Source organism: Chelonia mydas, chromosome 3, assembly GCF_015237465.2.
Source record: "Chelonia mydas isolate rCheMyd1 chromosome 3, rCheMyd1.pri.v2, whole genome shotgun sequence".
In the NCBI taxonomy this organism is placed as follows: domain Eukaryota; kingdom Metazoa; phylum Chordata; order Testudines; family Cheloniidae; genus Chelonia; species Chelonia mydas.
The window spans coordinates 195,748,944-195,771,051 of record NC_057851.1 but is presented as its reverse complement, the minus strand read 5'-3'; the positions used below and the strand labels follow the sequence as shown (position 1 = coordinate 195,771,051).

The 22,108-nt window shown below is 47.2% G+C and overlaps 1 long non-coding RNA gene across 1 annotated transcript in view; it reads left to right on the top strand.

The window, feature by feature from the left end:
- Positions 1 to 567: 567 nt before the first annotated feature.
- LOC114021527 overlaps positions 568 to 22,108 on the top strand; it is a 57,448-nt gene continuing 35,907 nt past the window's right edge. The window contains exon 1 of the long non-coding RNA XR_003566053.2: positions 568 to 743. This is a non-coding gene — a long non-coding RNA (uncharacterized LOC114021527). The remainder of the gene's footprint in view (positions 744 to 22,108) is intronic.

The window sequence follows — 22,108 nt, the reverse complement described above, 5'->3', positions numbered from 1 at the left end:
ACACAGGAAAGCTTTGCCGACGGAGCTGCTCTTAACAGTTGAAAACGCGCACACAACCCTGTACAAACCCCTGCTTCCCTTTCTTCCTTCTCATTCTTCTCATGATCATTCTCTCCTTCATAGCTGCCTAAAGCCGCCTTATTTTGATTCCACAACTTGGGAGGTGGGGGGCAACTCAAGTGAGTGAAGCGCACTGATGCCACTGCCAATATTGTCTCACTGCTTCCTTGTATTCTTCTCTCTGTCCGCATCCATCTGTTGTCTCTTGTGTTAGACTGTAAGCTCTGTCTTTTAGTTCTGTGTTTGTACAGCACCTAACACAATAGGGGTCTTGGTCCACTGCTACAGCTCCTAGGCACTACCGTAATACAAATAAAAATAATTAATAAACCCAATGGAGTGTATAGGTGAGTGTGACGGGGTGTACTTGCCCCGCACTGGAGCGGAAGGGGTTAAAGCAGCCCTCTGAACAGCAGAAGCCACGCCTCCTGACCTGTTGGGCATGCTCCAACTGCTGCTGGAGTATAAAAGGGAGCAGCCTAGTTCAGTCTGGTCTGGCCTCTGAGGAGGAAGGATGCACCTCTCTGGCTCCAACCGAGGGAGAGCTGGAAGCCCAGGCTGCGAGAATAGGGGATGCTGAGACCCAGCTAGGCACCCAGGTACTGGCAGATGCCCCAGGGAGATTGCCACCCAAGGGGCCTGGAGACTCTGAGGACACCTCTACTTCAACTGCAGGAGTCAAGGTAGGAAGTAGCCGAGGGAGGGACTAGCCAGTGTCCCCGTAGCAGTCAGCATGTTGCAGGCAGATTTCCTGCCAACTTCATGGTGAACCCCTTCGCCACTACCAGGGCCCTGGGCTGGGACCTGGTGGAGCAGGGAGGGCCTGGGTCCCCCTACCCAGCTGCCCCCTCCCTTTGGAGGCAGCCCACCAAACCCCCTTCTATTGACTTTGGCTATTAGGCTACGCTTCCCTGCCCCCAGGGGGAATCCTGCTGACTTTGGCCAGTATGCCGTGCTTCCCTGAAGTCCAATGGAGCCCTAATAACTCCGACCAGTAGGCCACCCTTCCCTGCTGTCCAGGGGAGCCCTATTGACTCTGGGTAGTGGGCTGCGCTCCCCTGCCACTACGGGGAGCCCTGTTGACTCTGGCCATTAGGCTGCACTTCCCCACAGATGAGGGGAGCCCTACTGGTGCCGGCCATTGGGCCACAGAGCCCTGAGGCTGAGCGTAGCCGTATTGACTTAATCGCAAGGCTACCATGCCCTTGCCCCACCTCCAGGGTGACAGGGTGTACTTATCTCATGACAGTAAGAATTACTTACATAAGGGTTGTTGACTTGGGCCTGTCTTCTTACACTTTGATCCCCGCAGTGGGCCAACTCATAGCAAGCGTCAGGATGGCGTACTTTGAGATAGCATTTTTCCCCATGTGTGTCTGGGATGGCTGCATTAATTACCCTGGTGTGGTGAAGGTGACACAGAGCGAGTGCCAATAAAACCTTTTATAGCCACATTCGTTCCGTATCCTTCGTGCCACGTATTTTACATTTTACAACAGCAGACCTTTTTTATCGGAGAGATGTAAACGTCAGGCCTAATTGCAGTGGCAAATGAACCACTTACCTTCTCTGATTGCATAATTTGCCTAGAGGATGAAGATGTAATTACACCATAATTACACATAATAAACAGAGAAAATGATTTGAGAAGGAAAAATTATCACTGCCTCAACCACACCAGCCAGAAGCTTTTTTCTAATTAAGTTATTTTATTAAACAAAATGTTTCTAAGGTGGGTCCTCTTTGAAAATCCACATTATAGCCCATGTAACGTAATTTACTTTATAGGTAAAACATTGCTTCTGTACTAACAGATGGTATCTACCAGAACACACTAAGTGTGCACCCACTGGGCTCAATCCAGCCAGACGCCGAGTGCCCAACCCTCCTATTAACGTCAGTGGAAGAGGAGGACTCTAAGTACCTCGGCGAGGAATCCTAGCACCAGAACTCTTTAATTGCCCTCGGCTCTGGCATCTCTTTAGCGCCTTGTATTCTCATGAGGAGAATAAGGCCTCTTGAATGGACATTCTTGATCCCCAGTCATGCACATGCTTAACTGTAAGGATGTGAGGAATCCCACTGAAGCTAATGGAGAAATGCTAATCTTCAGAAGCTTGAAATACAGCCCAAGGAGTGGAAGAGGAGTAGAAGGGCCAGAGTGACTTAGTTGGGTATAGCCCCAAAGGCTCAGGCACTCAAGAGAGAGCACCACATGTAACACTGGCCACTCAGCCTGCTTCATAAACATTTCTTTCCTACAATTTTGCCTGCTTACTGCATCACTTACTGCTAGTGAGAGAGCCCCCGGCTGAGCGCAGTGGGATTGCTCCTGGGGTTAAAGTTCAGCACATCTTCAGTGTTTGCAGGACCAGGGCCCAGGACTGCCTTGCACCTTCTACAGTCATTCACACGGGCGCCCAACCCGTGTAGAACCCGGCCATTCTGATCTGCTAGCATTTAACTTCTGCTTTGGGGAGGTAAAAGTGACTGCCCAAAGGGCAAGGTAGAGGGAAGTCAAGACCTAGGATTTTTCCAGGGCATTCTCTCCTCCACAGTGAGATGGCAGCTGTGCCGACAAGACAGTGCAACATGGCTGTGAAAACCTACAGAGGCAGAGCAGCGTTGGGGCGAATCCTGCACCTTCTTGTACCTTTCTGCAACGTTCCAGGGACTTTGCGGTAGTGTTCCCCCACCCCACTCAGGAGTTAAGCTGCTTTGCACTCCCTCCTCCACCTCCTGTGCACAGCTCATGGTCTGGAAAATGCAAAAGGCGAGCCAATGCAGCCGTGAGCACCGCTAACTCCAGCCTGGGTTTTTGCTTGGAAATCAACCAGGTTGTGGCCACATCCTATCTAGCATTCTCTCTTAAAACCCACAGACAAAGGGCAGGAGGGAAAACAGAAATACAAGGAGAGGAAGTAACTTGAGGAACCTTACACAGCAGGTCAGTGGCAGATCTTTTGATGCCAATGTCAGTGCCTAAGGCCCAGATTTTTAAAGGGATTTAGGCACTCGGTGCTCACTGTTGCGATGCCTACCTGATTTAGGCATCTAAATCACAGTTTCAGAGGGGATTTAGGCACTTATTGTTACTTCAGTTTTACTGAGGGTCAAAGAAGCAAGTGGCATGTCAGAGTAACACAGCAAATAAGTATCAGAACCAGGATTAGACCTGATCCTCAAAAACAAAGAACATAAGAGCTGCCATACTGGGTCAGACCATGGTCCATTTAGCTCAGTATATTGTCTCCAACAGTGGCCAGTACCAGAGCTTCATGGGGAGCGTAAGGAACAGGGCATTTATGGAAAGATCTGCACCATCTTCGTCTTCCGGTCCTGGTAGTCAGATTTAGGGTCTCCCTGAACACGGTTTTGCATCCCTGCCCATCCTGACTAATACCCATTGATAGACCTATCCTCCACAAACTTTTCCAGTTCTTTTTGGAACCCAGTTCCAGTTCTGGCAATGAGCTGCGCATTGTGCGAAAAACTACTTCCTCTTGTTTGTATTAAACCTGCTGCCTAACATGCTGAACTGTAAGCCCATGCGCTGTTCCAGTGATACAGGTATGGTACTGTTCCTATAGCTGTGAATTCAAATACAGCAACACGTCCATATTTCAAAACGTGTATAGATTTCTATGGCATCCGTTGCTTGGTCCCTTATACAGTAATTATTAAGCACTACTTGCTAACATAACATACACTGCTTACTATAAACAATTATTTATGACCTGATAACTCGTAACAAAGCCATCAGCAAGAATAGTTCCATCAGAACGTTCCTAACTTTTATAACTGATATGGGACATGATGACCATACACGATGCACCAGACTCTGCAGCGAGTGTAGATAAGTGCTATGACTGCAAACTGTAAGTTAGCACTCGCCAGGCTGCAGCCCTCGCTCCTGCTGTGCTGCTAAGTAATTGCTGAAAATATAATTAAGCCATGCTATGAACTGAAAATATGTTAAATATGGTAGCTGTCTTCGGTAGAGCCCATCTGCAAGCTCACAGCTTGGCTTTGTTCACAATTCTGAATAATAGTTATAATGAGCACTTATTCCTAGACCATAAATTGTTTTACAAAGGACGTACCATTGGCTCCTTTTGTATAGATGGGGAAACTGAGACATGGCAGATAATGTCTTGCCCAAAGTCACCCAGTTAGCTACAACACTGGGATTAAAACCAGATTCTGTTCTGTTCTCTAAAGGTTCTTACAGTGCCCCATTGCTGTCGTATCTGAATGCCTCCTAGCAATGCATGAAGCAATTTCTATGCCCCTAATCCAGTGCCTGATCCCCAGTGACTTCATATGAAGAGGAGGGGAACATAAGTATTGAGGCTTTTTAAACTTAGTATTATCTGTTCTGTCACCTCACCAGGCTTATGAAATATTTGGTCATTTAAATTGCAGGAAAATGTTCCCAGAATGGAGCCGCTCATTGGCTAACCTCAACACATTATTGCTCTATATCCCAATAATAAGACTCTTCAATCCCAGCCTGTCTTTCAGCGGAGGATCATAAGGCACAAACAAACAATAGCGTGTTTCGCTTCACAGCCCCCCCGCAGTGAGGTAGGGAAGCATTACTCTCCCCCCATTAAAGAGGAGGAAACTGAGGCATACGGCAGTGAAGACTCTCACGTGTAGAAGTCTGTGCTCAAAAGTCTGCGTGCACCACAGGCCAGACGCACAGCCGGTATAAGTGAACCCAGCGCCTGTGGCGTTGAGAACCCGGTGTGGGCCCATTAACTTCAGCGGGACTACTCATGAGCTTAAAGTTTGACATCTGCCTCGCTGAATCAGAGACTAAATGGGCACAGATCCATTGACTTCAATAGAGCTGCTGCACCCAATTACAACCGCTGAGGAACTTGCCCAAAGCTTCCAGCGAGTATGTGGAAATCAGGCGTTGGGTGAGAACATTCCTCCCACTGGTGCACAACCCTTGTGTCTTTTGAACATGCCAAATTTGTGGCAGAGCTGGATGTAAAACCCAGACCTTTTGCCTTGTTAGGTCCATTTCGTCTCTTCGCTGTACAAGTATTTTTCCTCCAGGCATATTTGCCTGTTGCCTTGTCACTCATTCCTAAAGGGAAAAAGTGTGGGCAAAGTGGTCATCTTAAACCTGAACCAGAAAGAAAAACACCCGGCAGAGGAAAACTTTATAACTGTTTGTGATTTTTGCCCTCCCCCGATCACTTTTCCCCCCTTGGAATCTTTGCCCATTTCCCACCAGACATAAAGGACCAGATCCTCAGTGGGCATAAATTAGCCTGGTTCCAGGAATGGCAATGGAGCTATACTGATTTACCCCATCTGAGACTCTAGCCCAGAGCTGTTGGGTAGATTTTTTTTCCACAGGCGGTTAGTCTGAGATCACGCCCTCTCATTACACGTCCCCACCCGGAAAGCTGAGGAAAGATTAGGAAATGATAACCTTGTTGGAGTTCACCTGGCCCACACAGGGAAAGCTATTTCTAGAGGGCCATGGAAACCCCAAGCCCTGTGGAGTGAGACCATCCCTTTAATCATACAGCTAGCATATGCTGCTAAGCCTGATATTTAATTTGAGAAAACAACCTGAAAATAGCATTAAAGGAAGCAGAGGATTTGAACAGCTCTATATTTTTCAAATAGTGTATCTGGAAAACACTATGTTTGAAAACTGACCTTTTATCCAGGAGGTTACAGAAAAGATAGAGCCTTGCAAGCTTCCTGTGAGCCCCGGTTTGTAATTTGGAACTGGGTAATGGAGTATAAACAACACTATTCGCTTTATATTAAGAGGCAATGAGTAGTCAGCATACAGTGCTCAATGGCCCTGTGTTCTTGTTGTACTAGAGAGTTCACAGGGATGAAACGTGATGGTGACTCTAGCTTGTCCACTGCTGCCAATGCCAGATATCTCACCTGGGTAGTCCCTCAATGGCTTTAATCCTGAGTTCACTGAGCTTTACCTCTCCCCACCCTTCCCCACACACACAGAATTGTTGAGTTGAATTGTGAGCCCAGATTCTGGGCTGGTCAGGAGCTGCGCTTGGCACAATGCAAGATGGGGATGGCTTAAGCTACCTTTATACCCCTCCCTGCAGCCCTGGATTCTGTGGTCAGCCAGCCCCAAAAGAATCCCCAAGATAAAGCTGCACAGCTTCAAGACCATTCTGGCAACTGGGGATCACCCCCTCGCTTTCTCCCACATAAGCCCCTATGATTGGGACTGGAAGGGAGAGTAGCCTAGGAGCAATTATCGGGGTTCTTTGCCTTTGGAGGATTCCCGCACACAGGGAGTCAGGTTGCTGTCTCCCAGGCTTCGTTGCATTACCGGAGCAAGGGACAGAACCTGGCTTGGGACGTTTAATTTGCTTTAATTTCAGTTCAGTGCTGTATGTGATCTATTCAGTCAGATTTGACTGCCTGAAGCTGACTCTTGGCCTGGCTCTTCTGTTGCCAAACTGTCTCGTATGGAGAAATGGAAGTAACCGTCCTGTCACTCTCACTGTGATGTCAGATCTGTAAAGCTCCTCTCTGATTTCTAGCAGCTTGTCTGCTTGGAACACCTATTTTGACCCTTTTTCAAAAGTGGGCATAGCAGGCACATTCTTCAAAACCCACCATCCCTGAAGAACAGCCTAATGCCAGTGTTTGCTGCCAATCTAATGATCACAGTTGTCCGACTGAAACCTTTAGCCACCACTGATGGCAATGGATGTCTGGCCTTCCTTGGTAGTCACCCCAAATAGTCCATATTGTGGTATAGGCCTGGGTGCTGAACCCTGAAGCTCCACTTTTTTAAGGGGGCACCAAATGAGACCTATTACTCATGGCTACCAAAGCAGGTTGGGCACATCAGGTTGTCCCCACCTCTAGCTGGATGAGTTAACCAACTTCTTGGTGTTGTTAAAACAGTCCCTTCTGTGCTTTCACGCAAACAGCTGACTGGCTCAGAGATGTGCAAAACACTGGGAGGCTGCCATCTTTCATGACTACAGAATATGTGCTTAATGTATGCTAAGTACTAGCAGTAAAATATATATGTATGTATGTGCCTGGTAAGAGAGAGGGTCTCCTACAGTAGTAACAGAAGTTGGGGCACTATTTGCCATTGGCCTCATAATGAAGAGGGGAAGTTCTCAAAAGTGCCTACAGGGTTTGGGAGCACAGGTCTGTCTCAGTTGCTTTTGAAACTCTCCCCTGACATTAATAGTTCAACAGATAGCCCTTTAATAGCCCAAAGACAGCAAATTTAGGACTCTGTCTCCTGCTTCATGGCAGTGAGGAAAGCAAATGCAGAGGCCAAACTGCAGCAGGCCTCCATGTAGGGGAAAGGGAGCTATAGATTGTACCTTCTTTGGGTCAGAGACTTTTTGTGACCTTCTGGAACTCAGGCCAAGATGCTGAAAAGTATTTAGGTGCCTATTGGGAGTTAGGTACCTAAATTATTTTGAGGACCTTGGCCTGAGTTCCAGAAGACTCCTTGCAGGCCCCTTGCTGGAGGTCTGCAATGCTCCTTGGGTTCAGCCATAGCTGGAAGCCCCACTCCATTGTCCCTGTCCCTACCGATCTAACAGTGCAAGGGGAAATGTGTGACCCAAAGGCCGTGCGCTCAAACCTGCCACAGCATTTGACTCATTTTACCCTCCTCGCATTTTTCAGGTCAACAGGAAGGATCGGGAGCACAGTTTTAAAACAACAGAAGAGATGCAAGTGTATTTTGGAGGCAGGTGTTTGCACTGGCAGTGATTGGCATGGCTTCTCTCTTACCGATGCAGGAAGGTGAAATTGCCTTAACTAGGCATTTCAGAAGGAGTAGAAATTACCTTAATTTCCACTAGCTCTTTAGGTGCCCCAGCGCTGGAGGCTGGTCTGCCAAAACAGCACATCCCCAGTCAACCTGGGCCATACCTTTCTCCTCTGCCAGTGGAGGGTGCATGACTTCAGCTGCAATGTACTGGGCCAACCATAAGGAACTCTTCGAGGCGAAGAACCTACACCAGGGATTGTGTGGAGGAAGCTAGTCTGGGATGAATCTGACCCAGGGGTGGTAAAATACAGCGGGCCAGTTCTCTCAACTGGTGGATATGATATGAGCATAGCTTCATTGGCTTCAGTGGTGCCACACCAGCTTATACCAGTTGAGGATGTCCTCCAGGATTGATTTTGTTTCCCTCTGCAAAAGGCAGTGCTATTTAACAGTGCCCCCTCACTGAAAGGTACTGCTTAGGTGCTGGCTATCTGGAATTTCATGACTAGTAAAGGCTGCTTCTTTGATGATTGGAGTTCCTCTCAATTCCTTCCATTCACAATGCATAATGAATGATAAGTAGAAGACATGCATATTAGCTGCAACTTTCTTAAACTCCACCTTTTTACTGAGCTGCTTTTTAACAGTGTGGCGTAGATGTGGATACCTGTCTTGCTGAGTGTGAAGAGCATAAATCGCATGGGACTTAATCCAAAAGCCCATTGGGGTCAATGGAAGTCTTTCCATGGACTTCAGTGGGGTTTGGATCCGGCCCCTGATGTGTCGGTTGAACACTAGAGCACCAATGCCTTCTGCATGTCTTGCTCCTGACCCCGAAGTGCAGGCCAGGGCATTTGTACTGCACAGGGTTTTCACTTTAGAGGAGTTTTCAGTCCAGATGACTGTCCCCAGTCACCACACCAGCTGAGTTATCAGCCGCACAAACATTGTCAGAAGTCACAGAGCTGATGCTGTGTTTTCTGCTTTGGTGGCATCTTTATCTAAATCCAGTTACTGCTCAAACGGAGACTAAGTCAACAGAGTTAATTGAACGAAAGCGCTGGGAGACGGGGTATGTCAGTGGACAAGTTAATCACTAAGCAAACGCCATGCACCAAGCAGAGCTAGGCGAAACAGGCTCAGCTCTGATGCCGGTTTAGATGCTGCTGACACACTGGTGATGGGACACATCATTGTGGCGGTTGGCGAAGCAATGAAAACAATGCCAGGGAGCATGTAACACGCAGAGCTGTGTCTTTCCTGGGACTCTGAACTGATGTGAGAGTGCTCATGTGAGTGTCCCCAGATGATCACGTCTGGTCCCGATCGCTTGCACAGTGGTGTTGCACGTTAACAGCGTCACGCTCGGTAGATGACCCAGTCCCTGTGGTGCATCTGCTCACATGACCTCGTAGCTGCAGAGAGGAGACATGTAAATGTCATTCTTTGAAGACATGCTAGATAGATTCACAACTCTTGGGGGCTCTGTGCCTCCAGCACAAGACCTGTTAGGGAACTCCCAAACACTAAAGCTCTGAGCTAACTCCAACAGGGGGTGTCATGCGTTGTCCCGTCTGTGGAGCCATAGCATCCCCTAGTGCCTCCAATGGTTACTTCTTTTTAAAGAGAACGGTGGGAATAAATCTGTATTTATTTCCACTGCATGCATCCGATGAAGTGAGCTGTAGCTCACGAAAGCTTATGCTCAAATAAATTTGTTCGTCTCTAGGGTGCCACAAGTCCTCCTTTTCTTTCTTTATTGTTATGGTTCTCGTCAAGGATCTGGTCCCCATTGCGATAGGTGCTGCCAAACACCTCACACTTACAAACCAGGTTTATGACATGACTTAATAAGTGCACGAAGCTGACAGACAGGGAATGAACTACATAGAAGCTTTAACAAAAGGTGACGGAACCATTAGCTCTGAGAGGTGGTGGGTGAGCGATAGTCTATTTATTATTGCCTAAATCTACCCACTCTAAGGCTTTGTTTTGCAGGTACATTGCACCTCTGCAAAATTTGTGCCCATACTTATTGCCCTAGTGACCGAATTACTGAGCACAATGCAGTTCTGAATATTTGGGGCACAAATTATCTATAGCAGGTACATGCTGGGTAGCTTGAGGCATAAGTGCTCAGACTGACTCCTGTGGCTCATTTTACAAATACAAAAATATTGGGGTGGGGGGAAGAGGAGGGTGCAAACTACACCTCCGAAAAGGGAAACTGAGGCCTCAAACCTTCTGAAAATGTACCCTATATTTTATGCCCCAGAAAGAGTAGCCCAAATACCTTCGTGGCTGTTAGGATTCTACTGGATGAGCCAAAGGATCGGGTTGCTTAGCCTGGCAGTAGCAGACTTACGAAGCTGTCTATACGGTCTAGTCGGTAGAATGGGATAAGGGGTCACATGGCATTAGCATGGATTACATACTCTCCCTAGCTTGGCAAGCTCATCCTAAGCCCTGCACAGGCCATCCTGTGTAATGGGACATCTGTAGAGATTGAGCCTCGGACCTCTGGATCTAAAAACGTGAGTCTACAAATGCATGCTAGCATGGGGAGCAGGTATTTATCTTAGACAGTGCAGGCCCATGCGTTTTTTAATTACAGACGTGTCTGGCTTGATCCCCACAAGAGGAGAGCTCCACGCCATCACTGTACTTTATCATACGTAGTGATTTACTGGGGGGTTTTTCCCTAAGAAAGAGGGGAAGAGAAAGATGTTTAGCGTTTTGATCACATGATACATGGCCAGATTCCTACAAGGGAAAAATGCTATCTAATATATGGGTTTTAGGATACAGTAATAAAGTCCAGCACTGTGTTTCAGTCCTTTTACCAAGTTCTGAATATGCAAAGGCTCACTTCCCAGCTTCTGTCTTTGTCTTGGATGCTGTGTTAGAGCTGTGCATATAGTTATTTACAGATGCTGTCGGCATTATTGATTATCTGAGAGGGATGTGTACACAGCATGAGCTGAGTCCAGCAACAGAGATCGAATTAGGCTTGCTACCTTTGTGGGAGGGAAGTCAAACCCCCATATGAACGGGTTAGCGAGAATGGACTGGAATGTATTCCTTATAGTCATCTCTGAAGGCCAAAGGCAGCAAACAATTAAAAAACCCTGTCTTTGTTGTTCAGAAAATGTTTAATTTCTGAGCATGATTCTAAAGAACACACAAAAAAGCCCAATGCACGTTTTTCATCTAATCATGGAAAAACATACTAAGTTTAGACTCAATGGTTTTGTTTTTCCAGTGACTCCCTTCCAGGTTCTGCCCACCATGTCGCAGGCACATCTGCCGGGCGAATTCCAAGCTAACAAACTTAAGAACTCCTTGTGATTTTTGCCACACAGTGTTTCAAGTAGCAGCTTGTTGGAAGTGCGGTGGGAGTGGGGGTGGAAGTGGTGTGCATTTTGCCAACACACCTGCACAAGCCTTGGGTTATCCTGGACAATGTGTACTAATGAAGCATAACCTGTAGAGGCTGGCAATAAACTCTCTGAAGACTGTAACAGACAGTCTGTGCATGCCCCTGATTTCTATTTTTAAAAAAAACAAACACCCTCTGCTGTAGGTAACTGCTTAGCGTGAAAACTGAGCTGTGTTTAATTAGGCAGAACCTTTAAGCAGATAAGTAACAAATGACAATTTAATTATAATATTCCAGGTCTACTCAGTTCCTTTTCTCCTACGAAAAAGAAATAAGGAGGTTACTACAGCTCCAGCGTTTAGCCACTTTGACTTGTGACTATTAGGGATGCAGCTGCAGCTTAGTCTGAATCAATTTTCAAATTTGTTTGAATTAAAATCCCAGATCGCTGCTGCGTTTTCAAGTCAAAACGTGCATCGTAGCCAGCGTTTATAGTGTCGTATCTGGAGTTAGGGAGCAACGAGCTCCAGTCGAGGAAAGTGTGGCGTGTGCTTGCGTCGTGGGGAGAAAGAAAAAGGTTAGCACTGGTTTTGTTTGGAGCTAGCACTGACTTGCAGAATAAATTACTTTGGCGTTAACACATACAGGCCAAGTTTTATGCTCCGTTCCAGCCACAGAACCCCACTGATCTCAAGAGATAGCTGAGGGCGGAATAAAGCCCAGAGTGTACAGAAGGGAATGTAGCTGCTATTTAATTAGAGTCGCTGAATCTCGCTCAGAGTTTTTAATCTGAAAATTGGAGAACAGTAAATAATTTCTGGGAGGGGGGGAAAGAAAGACAAATTAACTTCCTAACCAAAAAAGCAAAAGTAGAACTGTGACTTGAAATGCCTCTGCTTACTTTATTGCTACCTGAGATCCAAGCTCAGAGCTGTCATGTTTTCCTCCAGCATCCTGTTTAAGTCTAAATCTGATAGCACAGTCATGCTTGCTTTTGCTGCCTGGAAAACACCATAACTCACATGAAGTTATAAATCCCTATATTCTCTGGACTTTCATACCTGCCATGACAATTCCAAGCAACTACCAGGTGAAACCAGCCAAATGTTACGGATGGAAAATGAGTAGACAGATCATTTCCATTAGCAGGACATAATTACAGTATAATGTCAGCAGGATCGTTGACATCCAAGTGGATATATATGAGCCAAAAATACAAATAACTGGCCTACCTAAATGTAAGAGAGCCAGTGGGGTTGGAGAAGAGGACTGGGTCCTATTCCTTACTCTAGTGTTGCCTTGTTCTGTGATCTTGCGTAGGTCACTTAGGATATGTCTACACTGTACATGAAGCCCAGGCTCTGACTCAAGTTTGAACCCACACTCCCCTTCCATCCACACGCAAATCAGCTTGACTCGGGTCAGACAGCACTCAGGACCCAGATCCTAAGATCCTGTGGTGGGGGGTGGATCAGAGCCCCCGTCTTGCTGAGACTCGGGTCCAAGCCCTGTCATTTTGCAATGTGGATGCAGGTCAAGCCACAGACCCAACCCAGAACGGCTGCAAATTGCAGTACAGATGCATTAGCATCGCTGTGAGACCCAAGTCCAGCAATTTGAAACCCAGGTTTGCAATGCAGCGTGGACTCTCAAGCACGGGCTTGGAAACACTGAGCCCACAAGCCCAGACCCGGTCTTAGTGTGCAGTGTAGACATACCCTTAGCCTCTTGCCTTGCCAGTTTATCCATCAACATAATGATTCCCTGTCTCACATACAAAGTTGTGAAGCTCATTAATTTATGTTCCTGAGGTGCTTTTAGATCATCCTGTATCAGCAGGAAAGGTAAGTAGGTGAACCCCCAAAAACACATACTGGAGACTGTGATATGTTCAATATTTAAATCTAATAAGTGAAAAATCTGGGTCAGCCTTAACTACATAGCTGCGACTGGTGTCTCCATAAGTCACGCACGTAATTGCCAATGTAAATGAGAGAATGGATATATGTAAGTGGGGGGTGTGAATGAAGCATACATGCATACAAGTAGGAGGTGAATGAGAATTGCTGCCTTTTAATAAAGCTCCTAGCAAACCGGGTGGCCTTGGGCCATTAGGCAGGGCTGCTAGAGAGTGATTAATTTGAACTTCAAGCTTATTCTTTTCAGGGGTTCTCAAACTTTTTTTGCTTGGACCCCCTTTGAAAATATTTCAGGCTGTGACCCCCCCCAAAAATGACAACCCCCCCTCACCATGCCACTCGCATTTCTGCACTGCTGCTGGTGGGGGTGGCGCTAACTTCAGAGCTAGGCTCCTGGCCAGCAGCCGCTGCTCTCCAGTCACCCAGCTCTGAACGACTCGGGCTGTCAGCCCCGTGCATGGTTGACAGCCGGAGCCCCAGCATGCATGGGGCTCACAGCTGGAGCTGACAGTTTGTGACCCCCCCGCCCAATACCCTCACGACCCCTCGTTTGAGAACCCCTGTTCTTTTGCTAGTTGAATCAACAGGCGCTTGGAGTGGTACGGAGACAATGGGGAGATCCGCAGCTGATGTAATGCGGTGTAGCTCCACAACTTCAAGCAAGCGTTGCTAATTTACATCCACTGGGGATCTGTCCTGGCATGCTTAGTCCTTTGCGGGGAGAGTGTCTTTCAGTGAGAAGAAGGGTGAACCGCTTTCCATCAAATGAGAATTGTCCCTCACCCCACCCCCAAATGTCCACCCAACCATAGAACCAATCCTAGCCAGGCTTTGCTTCTCTGGGGTATGGCTAGCCTGACATCAGAATTGGAACAGCCATGATGAATTGTTTCCCCCCTTCCCTCCAAAAAGGTTTGCCTTGGGATTGGGGTGTACAAAGGAAAAGGCCAGGATCTATCTCAACTCTACTCCTGACCCCCAACAGGGCCTATGGCCCAACAGGACATCACTCTTTTCCAGATGACCCCATCTCCCTCCTCCCCTTTCCCCGGGGCAGTTACAAGTCCTGGTGGCCTCCTACCTCTTCAGTCCAAGGTCTCCGGGGGCGGTTTGTTGAGCCAATCCCCCTTCCCAGCTTGCTAGGGCATGGCCACCTGGTTTATGTAGCCACTTCTGCAGGTTAGGAAGAGGAAGGGAGAATTATTTCCTTCTCATTCATCTGGTGGTTTCTTCTGCAGGGAAGGTGGTTGGAGCACTGCTCCATCACACTTCCTTCTGCACCGGGACTATCAGCGCTACCGTGAGTGTTGCAGAAGCTGCTTTCCAGTCCATGAACACTCTCTAGGGCTGAGGGTCTCCAGAATTCTGTCAAGCAGGCTCAATCCCCATCTGCCACCTGAGGAGCTAGGGGTATCCTTCTACACCCGCTCTAAGGCACCAGAGCGGAGGGTACAAGAGTATTGGGCCTCCATCCAAAAACAGCACAGGGGAAAAGGAGAGACCAGGCCAGTTGAGGGGAAGACTGGGGTGTCCTGTGGGGAGGTTGATAGGCCCATGGAGGAAGAGGGGCAAGGGTAGGGTGGTGCAGATTGGAGTGGCAAGATTTTGGAGGGTTATCTTAACACAAGCTCTGAACCTTTGGAAGTTCACCCATATCTAGCCACAAGTCCCCTCAAGAATTTGGGGCAGCACTGATCCCTGCAAACCAGTCATTTCCAGGGCATTGTCCCCAGCTGGGCAGAAGGACACCACAAAGAGGGGTTAAAATACAGAAATAAAACAGGCAAGAAAATGAAAATAGGCCTGAAATAAAGCTCCAGATGCATTCCTAACACTAGAACACCCTGCTTCTTTTACTCATCATGTGCAGCACAATTCCCACCCTTGTTAGACCATCTGATGGCCTACTGAACCCTTGTTATAATTTCTCCTGTTATGGCCTTTAGGGGAATTAGAGGCTACCCAGCTTCAATATCTCACATCAAAACATGTCACTGATATGCAAGAGCAGCTTGGACTGACTAGGCTACATCTACATCTACAGGTCCAGACATCGCACCTCTCTGCTTGGTTTGCTCCTGCGATGGGCCAGATCCTCAGCTGATTAAATGGGTGCAGCCTTATTGACTTTCCTGGAGAGTGTGCCAATGTATACCAGCTGGCCTAATAATGCATGTAGGTGTCATGAGGCCAAATGAAGGTCCTCATTTGTACACGTGGTAAACTCCCAGCCTCTTAAGCCTTGCAGAACTCATTTCCTTTCCACTTGTGCTAAATGTAAAAGCAGAAGCAACCCCCCTCCCACCTTTATAAACAAAAACGTAGAGGCAGTCTCCACATCCCCACTTCCGCATTCTATAGTAGGTCTTAAACCAGCTGGTATTCTGGGCTGTTTTATATTTCCAGCCCTTACTGTTAGACCCCGGCATACTATGCAGGCAAGAATGTGAGTGGGAGACTGGTTGGACAGTCTGGATTTTCCAAATGTCTCACAACTGCAGAATCACCTACGTTCAATTATTTTATTTTTTGCTGATCCCCTGGGAAAGTTCCCACTGGCTGACAGTTCTCAGACGGTCTGATCTCTATTCTCTCAGTAGGGTGGTCGAGTCACTGGTCTCTTGTCCATCAGCATCCGCTTGGTCACTCTTCCACTTCACCGAACAGGGGGAAGGAGAGAAAAAAAGGCAGCCACATTTTGACAGAGCTATGCAAAAATGTTGGCTACACAATCCAGAACCAGAGAATCCACAATCCAGATCCCTAGAATCTGATGGGGGGTGGGCAGCAAGATGGTGCCACAAGCCAAATGGATACATTAGAAAGACGCAGCTGTATTCCTCAGTGAAAACCTCAGGGTGCACCCCTATGCAACACACCACACTCTAGTCACCACCAACTATTACTGCTGGCCTTGTTTCCTGTGGCGTTGTCATGGACCTGACTCAGAGTCCGGTGAAACCAATGGGAGCCTTTCCATTGGTTCAGTGGGTGTTGGATCGGGACCCATGTGTTTTGGGCTCTTTCTTCACGCACACCAGCCAATTTGTTGTTTATCCCGTCCTGTCCCGTCCTTCCCCTCCCCTCCCCCCCCCGCCAGGCCTTTCTCTCCAATAATGCCCATATTTTTCCTACTTAGAGATACATACTAAGAACACCCACTCTCCACGTGCCTGAGCAACCAAATCATTTTACATTGCCCAGCAACCCAAGCACTTATAACGCCCACTATGCCCCTGGGGTGGACCTTCCCCCTGGGGTGGGCCTCCTCAGCCCATCCTCCCAAGCTGCTGAATCCCTCCCCTCCCCAGCTGATCGTCCCGCATCATGAACACTGGCCTGACGCCGTGCAAAGGACACTCAAAAGGGGCCAAGAAGCATGTACGATAATTGAAGACTGTTGTACCCCATGCTGCCTTCACCAGGAAGACGGGGCTTAAAGCCATGTGTGAGGCTCTCACAGTAAGCTTGTGTGAGATCAAAGAAGGAGTTCTACTGACGATGAGATGAGGTGTTGGGAAAGTCTCTTGCACGGTGCTCCCCCAAAGCAGCGTTATAAAGGCTGGAGATTGAGAGGCCTTCCATCTGGTACAATATGCTCATGCTCCCCTGTACACACATGCACACAACCACGTGCCCGCCTTGGGGAAGCCAAGCAGTAAGCTCACCAATACCATGGAGATGCAGGGTGCAAGGGGGGGATAGCAGATAGCAAGGCCTAGTCTCACAGTCCAGAGCTGGAGGAAGAGCATTCTGGGATTGCATGGGCCAAATCTTCGTCTTTTCCCACAAAACTTTCAAACTGCCTCACTTCCTCCCCGGCAGCCAGCCGTGGGTATTGCACAGGATGACCAGTTCGGAGCTATTCAGCCCCTGCTTTGAATCGCATTGTGTTGCGTCTCAGGGAGACCGTTTCAGCCATGGCAATGGCTGAGTAGGAGCAATCAGCTGCACACAGTGTAATCTGCAATAGTCATTGCGTCCGATGTTTCACTGAGCCTCTTTTACCCACAGGGCCTGGGTCCTCTTCTTATTAGACACACGTCTATCCCAGGCAACGAGGAGGAAAGAAGGCATTGGCTTGATCAGGGTTCAGAGATGCTGGCAGCTGCTTAGAATGGAAATAAATGGTACAGATTTTCAATGCTTTGCAGGTAGAGGGGTCTGCAGGCACAAATCCGAGCTTATGGGTTGCCCATGCACAAGTGAGACACCTTCTTGGAGCACGTGGGTTTCAAAAATGTGGCACAATGCACTGGTCTGTGGCTGGGTGGACCTGCAGACTGCTGGCCCTTGGAACTGTGCACATCAGATAGTTACCCATCTCTGCATCTTCTGTGATAAAATCTGGATTGCCTCAAGCTTGGTTTTGCTCCAGTTTCCTTCTCAGGATATTTGCTGCCTATTCTCTGTGCCTTTCCGACCTCTGGTGTTTAAGGCAGTTGTGGTCTGTGCGTTGCTGGGAGCTCACGTGTGCAGGGTTGCAGTGCGTTACGGAAGTCATTTGCACCCCTGGTGTGCGGTTGCTGGCGCTGCACTACTCACGCGATAGAAACTCTCTCTGCTTTGTGGCTGAGGTTTTGTTCTTTGGAGCCTCTCTCTGGCTTGGTGCTGCTGGCTGTACCCTGTAATGCACCATTTGGCTTTGTAGCCTTCATTGTATTACATAGAGCCTGTCTCCATTAGAGAAATTCACATTAGTGTAGCTACACTGAGGTGGTTGCAGCAGTGCAATCCCCTAATGGGTGTGAGGCAAAGCAGGGTTTACGCTGATGCAGCTTGCTCCACAAATTACCAGAAGCGGCAGCCCCATCAGAGATCAACGAAGTGGGTCTATGTTAGCTGTTGGAACCAGTGTAGCAGAGTCAATGTAGTTTTCCTCAGTGCGAATGTCGCAAATGTACAAGGCCATATACATTTTGCTAAGACAAGGCCACAGTCCTGCCGCTGGATTGTGACAGTCTCCCTCAACGGGGCATCCTTGAACCATGAACCTCTCCCATGTACCAGTAGAGGGAAGCACTTATTATTTATAGTATGGTAGAGCCTAAAGGCCCCAGCTGAGCTATGTCCCCATTGTGCAAGGCGCTGTACAAACACAGTCAGCGAGGATCCTTGCCCACAAAGCTTACAATCTAAGTGTTACTCTCCCCATTTCATTGAGCCACAGCGGGATGAAGAGACTTGGCTTGGAAGGGGATCTAGCTTGTCTGACTCACACTCTAGTGCCTTACTCACAAGACCATCTTCTGTTCCCTCTAAATAACAACATTCAGATGGGCCTTCCAGCACAAATTTCAACTGTCCACAGTAGCTTTGAAGTGCCGCTTCCCAATAGCCTGCCTCTTTTGCTACCAGCCCCAAATATCTATCTTAACCCATACCCCAGCCTTCCTTTCCTCACCACTCAAGTTGTCCATTCTAACCCATACTAACGTCTTCTCACCCCACACCCATCTTTGGTAGTTCTTCTGATCTCCTCATAGGTGGGGTCACAGAAGGAGCATGTGGTCTACTGGCTAAAGCACTTGGCTGGGCCTCAGGAGAGCTAGGTCCTAGCTAGAGATGGCTGGGAATTTTCCATCAGAATGATTTTCCACAGAAAAATTACAATTTTGCCAAAAAAAATCATCTCATTTTTCCATTGAGAAAATCAAAATGAAATACTTTTGTTTCATGCTGATTTGACCCAAATCGGACTATTTCATTTGACTTCATTGACCACTCCTCAAAAGTTTTATTTCAACTTGTGCAGCTCAGTTGGCTTGGTTTGCATTGCATTGTGGGAGTCTTCCCTGGGACCCCAGCTCATAGGAGACAATAGGGGCCTGAACTACAACTCCCATTAGGCACTGGGCTAGGAACCTGCAGTTTAATATTGATCCAACACAAAATGTAGTGAAACATATAGATTGCAGGAATGTTTTGCTCCAGTGTCTTTGATTTAAAAAAATGTCAAAATGAAAGGTTTCAACAATTCTGAACTGAAATATTTTGGAATTTACTTAAAAAAAACCCCCAAAACTTTTCATCCTGTTTTTGGGGATGAAAACGACGGTTGAAATGATGGAATTTCCCATGGGACAGCAATTCTGACTTTTGTTCAGCTCTAGGTCTGACGCTGGCCTGCTGGGTAACCTTCGACAAATCACCTCACTTCTGTGTGCATCTATTTCCCCTTCTGTAATGTGGTGTTAATAATACTTACCTCCTTTATAAAGTGCTTTGAAATCTATGGATGGAAAGTTCTCCATGGAGAGCTAGTTTTTTCTATAGCAACTGGCGAAATACCTTTGCTGTAAAGCAAAACTGTGTTTAAATATCTGCACCATTACAGTCTCTTCTTATATGCTGCTTTAGACTGCGGCCAGGGCACCTGTCTGCTTCCCTAAGGCTTTAGAGGACATATAAGGAGACCCAGAAAATGGCAATTCAAACCCTTTTTCATGCATGAGGGCATGAGACCCAATGTGAACTACGGCACCCAGCAATCTGGCCACTCTTTCTGTTTAGGAAGGAAGGGGGTGTTACCATGATCCACTCCCACTGTACAGCCCAGTTATGTAGCTACAGTGGGGCAAAGTGGCTTTAGTATAAAGGAGAACCAGGCCCAAAATGTCCAGTGTCCATTTATTTTGGGTGCCCGAGTTTCTGGAGCTCTGATTTTTTCAGATGTGCTGAACACCCACCGCTCCCACAGACATCAGTCTGTGTTGTGGATGCTCAGAACGTTGTGAAAATCTACGGGGTCCCCAGTGGGACACTCAAGACAACAGCCACTTTTGAAAATGCTGGTCTTGAGATTTACAACAGCACCCTGCAGCCACACAAGGGCCGGGGCTGTCTTTTGGTTCCACGCTTGTACAACACGATATGTTTTTTTTAATGCAGAAAGCTGCATAAAACCAGGCCCCACTGGAGAGTGGATGAAATTTGAAGTGAAGAAACCACGTAATATATTCAAGATGTCAGAGGTTAGCCATGGTGCATGTGACTCATGTTGCGAATAGCTCACCTTTAACTTTACTGTTGTAATTAGATTACAAAGTTTTTATTATGGTTTTAAATCCTTCCTTTATAGGTTGCTGTCCAGCTGTGCACTTAAAGCCAGTTTTATCACACTTTTTAGAGCTCATCGCATATAATTTTGCCCCTACGACACTGGATTAACTTTTAAGGATCCTTGAAGTCAGTCACCTTTGCCCTCCTAATGGAATGGATTCACACCATCAGGATGTGGCCTCAAAGAATTGTGTCTACAATAAACTATATTTATTGGAGGGATGGTGGGGAAAGGGCAGTTAGGTTGTTTGCTTATTTATCCGACTGCATAGTTTAGATATTAGGAATGCTGGGGCAGCCTACAGTATGTGTGAGACGTTGTTTTGGCTCAGCCTTACAATCTACTGCCCCAAAACCTTCTCAACTGGACTGAGCTCGGAGCTGAAAACAGCCTGCAGGGCAGCATATTAGAATGAATGTTTTGCATCAGAGAGGACACCATGCAGTATAGAATGTAGAGTTTTCTTCTCCAGGATCTCCCAATTCTGGCCTAGGTCCTCGGCTGGTGTAAATCAGGACGGATGATTTACACACGATGACGATCTGGCCCAGTCGTCTCCATCCAAAAGTCCAGGAGCCCTACATGTTGGTCACTTTCCTTCCAGCGTGACAATCCTTTCTGGATCCTTTTGCTTGCATTCCTTGAGTCAGTCAGATGAGTCGCTATAGAGAAAGTTGTTCATAATATTTGTATTATTATATCACCCAGGAGCCCTAGTCATGGCCCAGGATCCCACTGTGCAAGATGCTGTACAAGCATGGAACAAAAAGACAGTCCCTGCTCCCCAAAAGCTTACAATCTAAGTAATGTCCTTCCTTTCTTCTGGGCTAAAGCGGGCCACCCTTGGAGTGTCCACAAACCCAAGGGACAAAGTCTGGGAACAGTAGGACCTAGAGGCTCCAATGGAGGCCAGGTCTTTGTTGTGCTAGGTTCTGTTCAGACACAAAGTGTGGGACAGTTCCTGCCCCAAACAGTTTACAGTCTAAATAGGCAAGACAGAAAGAAGACACTATTCCTCTCATTTTACTCATGGGGGACTGAGGCACAGGGAGATTAAGTGTCTTGCCCAAGGTCATACAGGGAGTGTGTGGCAGAGCTGGGAAATGAATCCAGACCCTGAATCCCAGTCCAGTGCTTTAACCTCAAGACCTTCCTTTCTTCCTCTCTTGGGCAAAATCAGCTATTAATCAACTCAGTACAGTGTTTTAATTGACACCATTTTGACCCTTGTCATTCAGTGACTAGACACAAGCTATTCTGAACCCCAGGTTAATTATCTTAGGCCATGTACAACCTTCCCACAAGGAATGTGTGGTGATTAAGGCAAAGAATTTCACATGGTCACAGAACAACTATCTGAGAGTCCTGGGCTTATAAAATACTCTATTTCCTCCATTAATTGTGTCCGCGTGGAGCTGTAACCAAGTAGCTGAAACAAATAAAACACAAGTAATATTCTTTCCTTTTAAAATGTTTCACTTCATTTGTGGAAGAGGTTTGAACTCATTAAAAATAGACCATCTCCCAGGAGGGCTTTTTTCCCCTTCTCGTGGTCTTTCTAACAATCCTAGCAATGCATTTAGCAGTGCTCCTCCTCCTCAGCAGAGCACTGCTTTGAGTCACTCTCTCATTACGGTGCTTACATGAAAAATAACTTGGGCTGCTGTCAGACTATCCTTGGAAAACATACAGCACTTATTTGTCAAATCAGGGCACAGCCTCAGTGTTCTGTGTGACTCAACCCTGAATGTCAATGACCAGGGAGTAGTAAAATTATGTCTTTTCATCTCCAGCTCACTAGGAAACTCCATTTCTTCTTCCTAGATAAGGATTTGGCCTCAGTGATCCATGCATTTGTCTCCTCCAGTAGTCACAGCATCTGTGTAAACAAGGCATAGGCATCAGCCAGTGCAAAATGCAGCCGCCTCCAT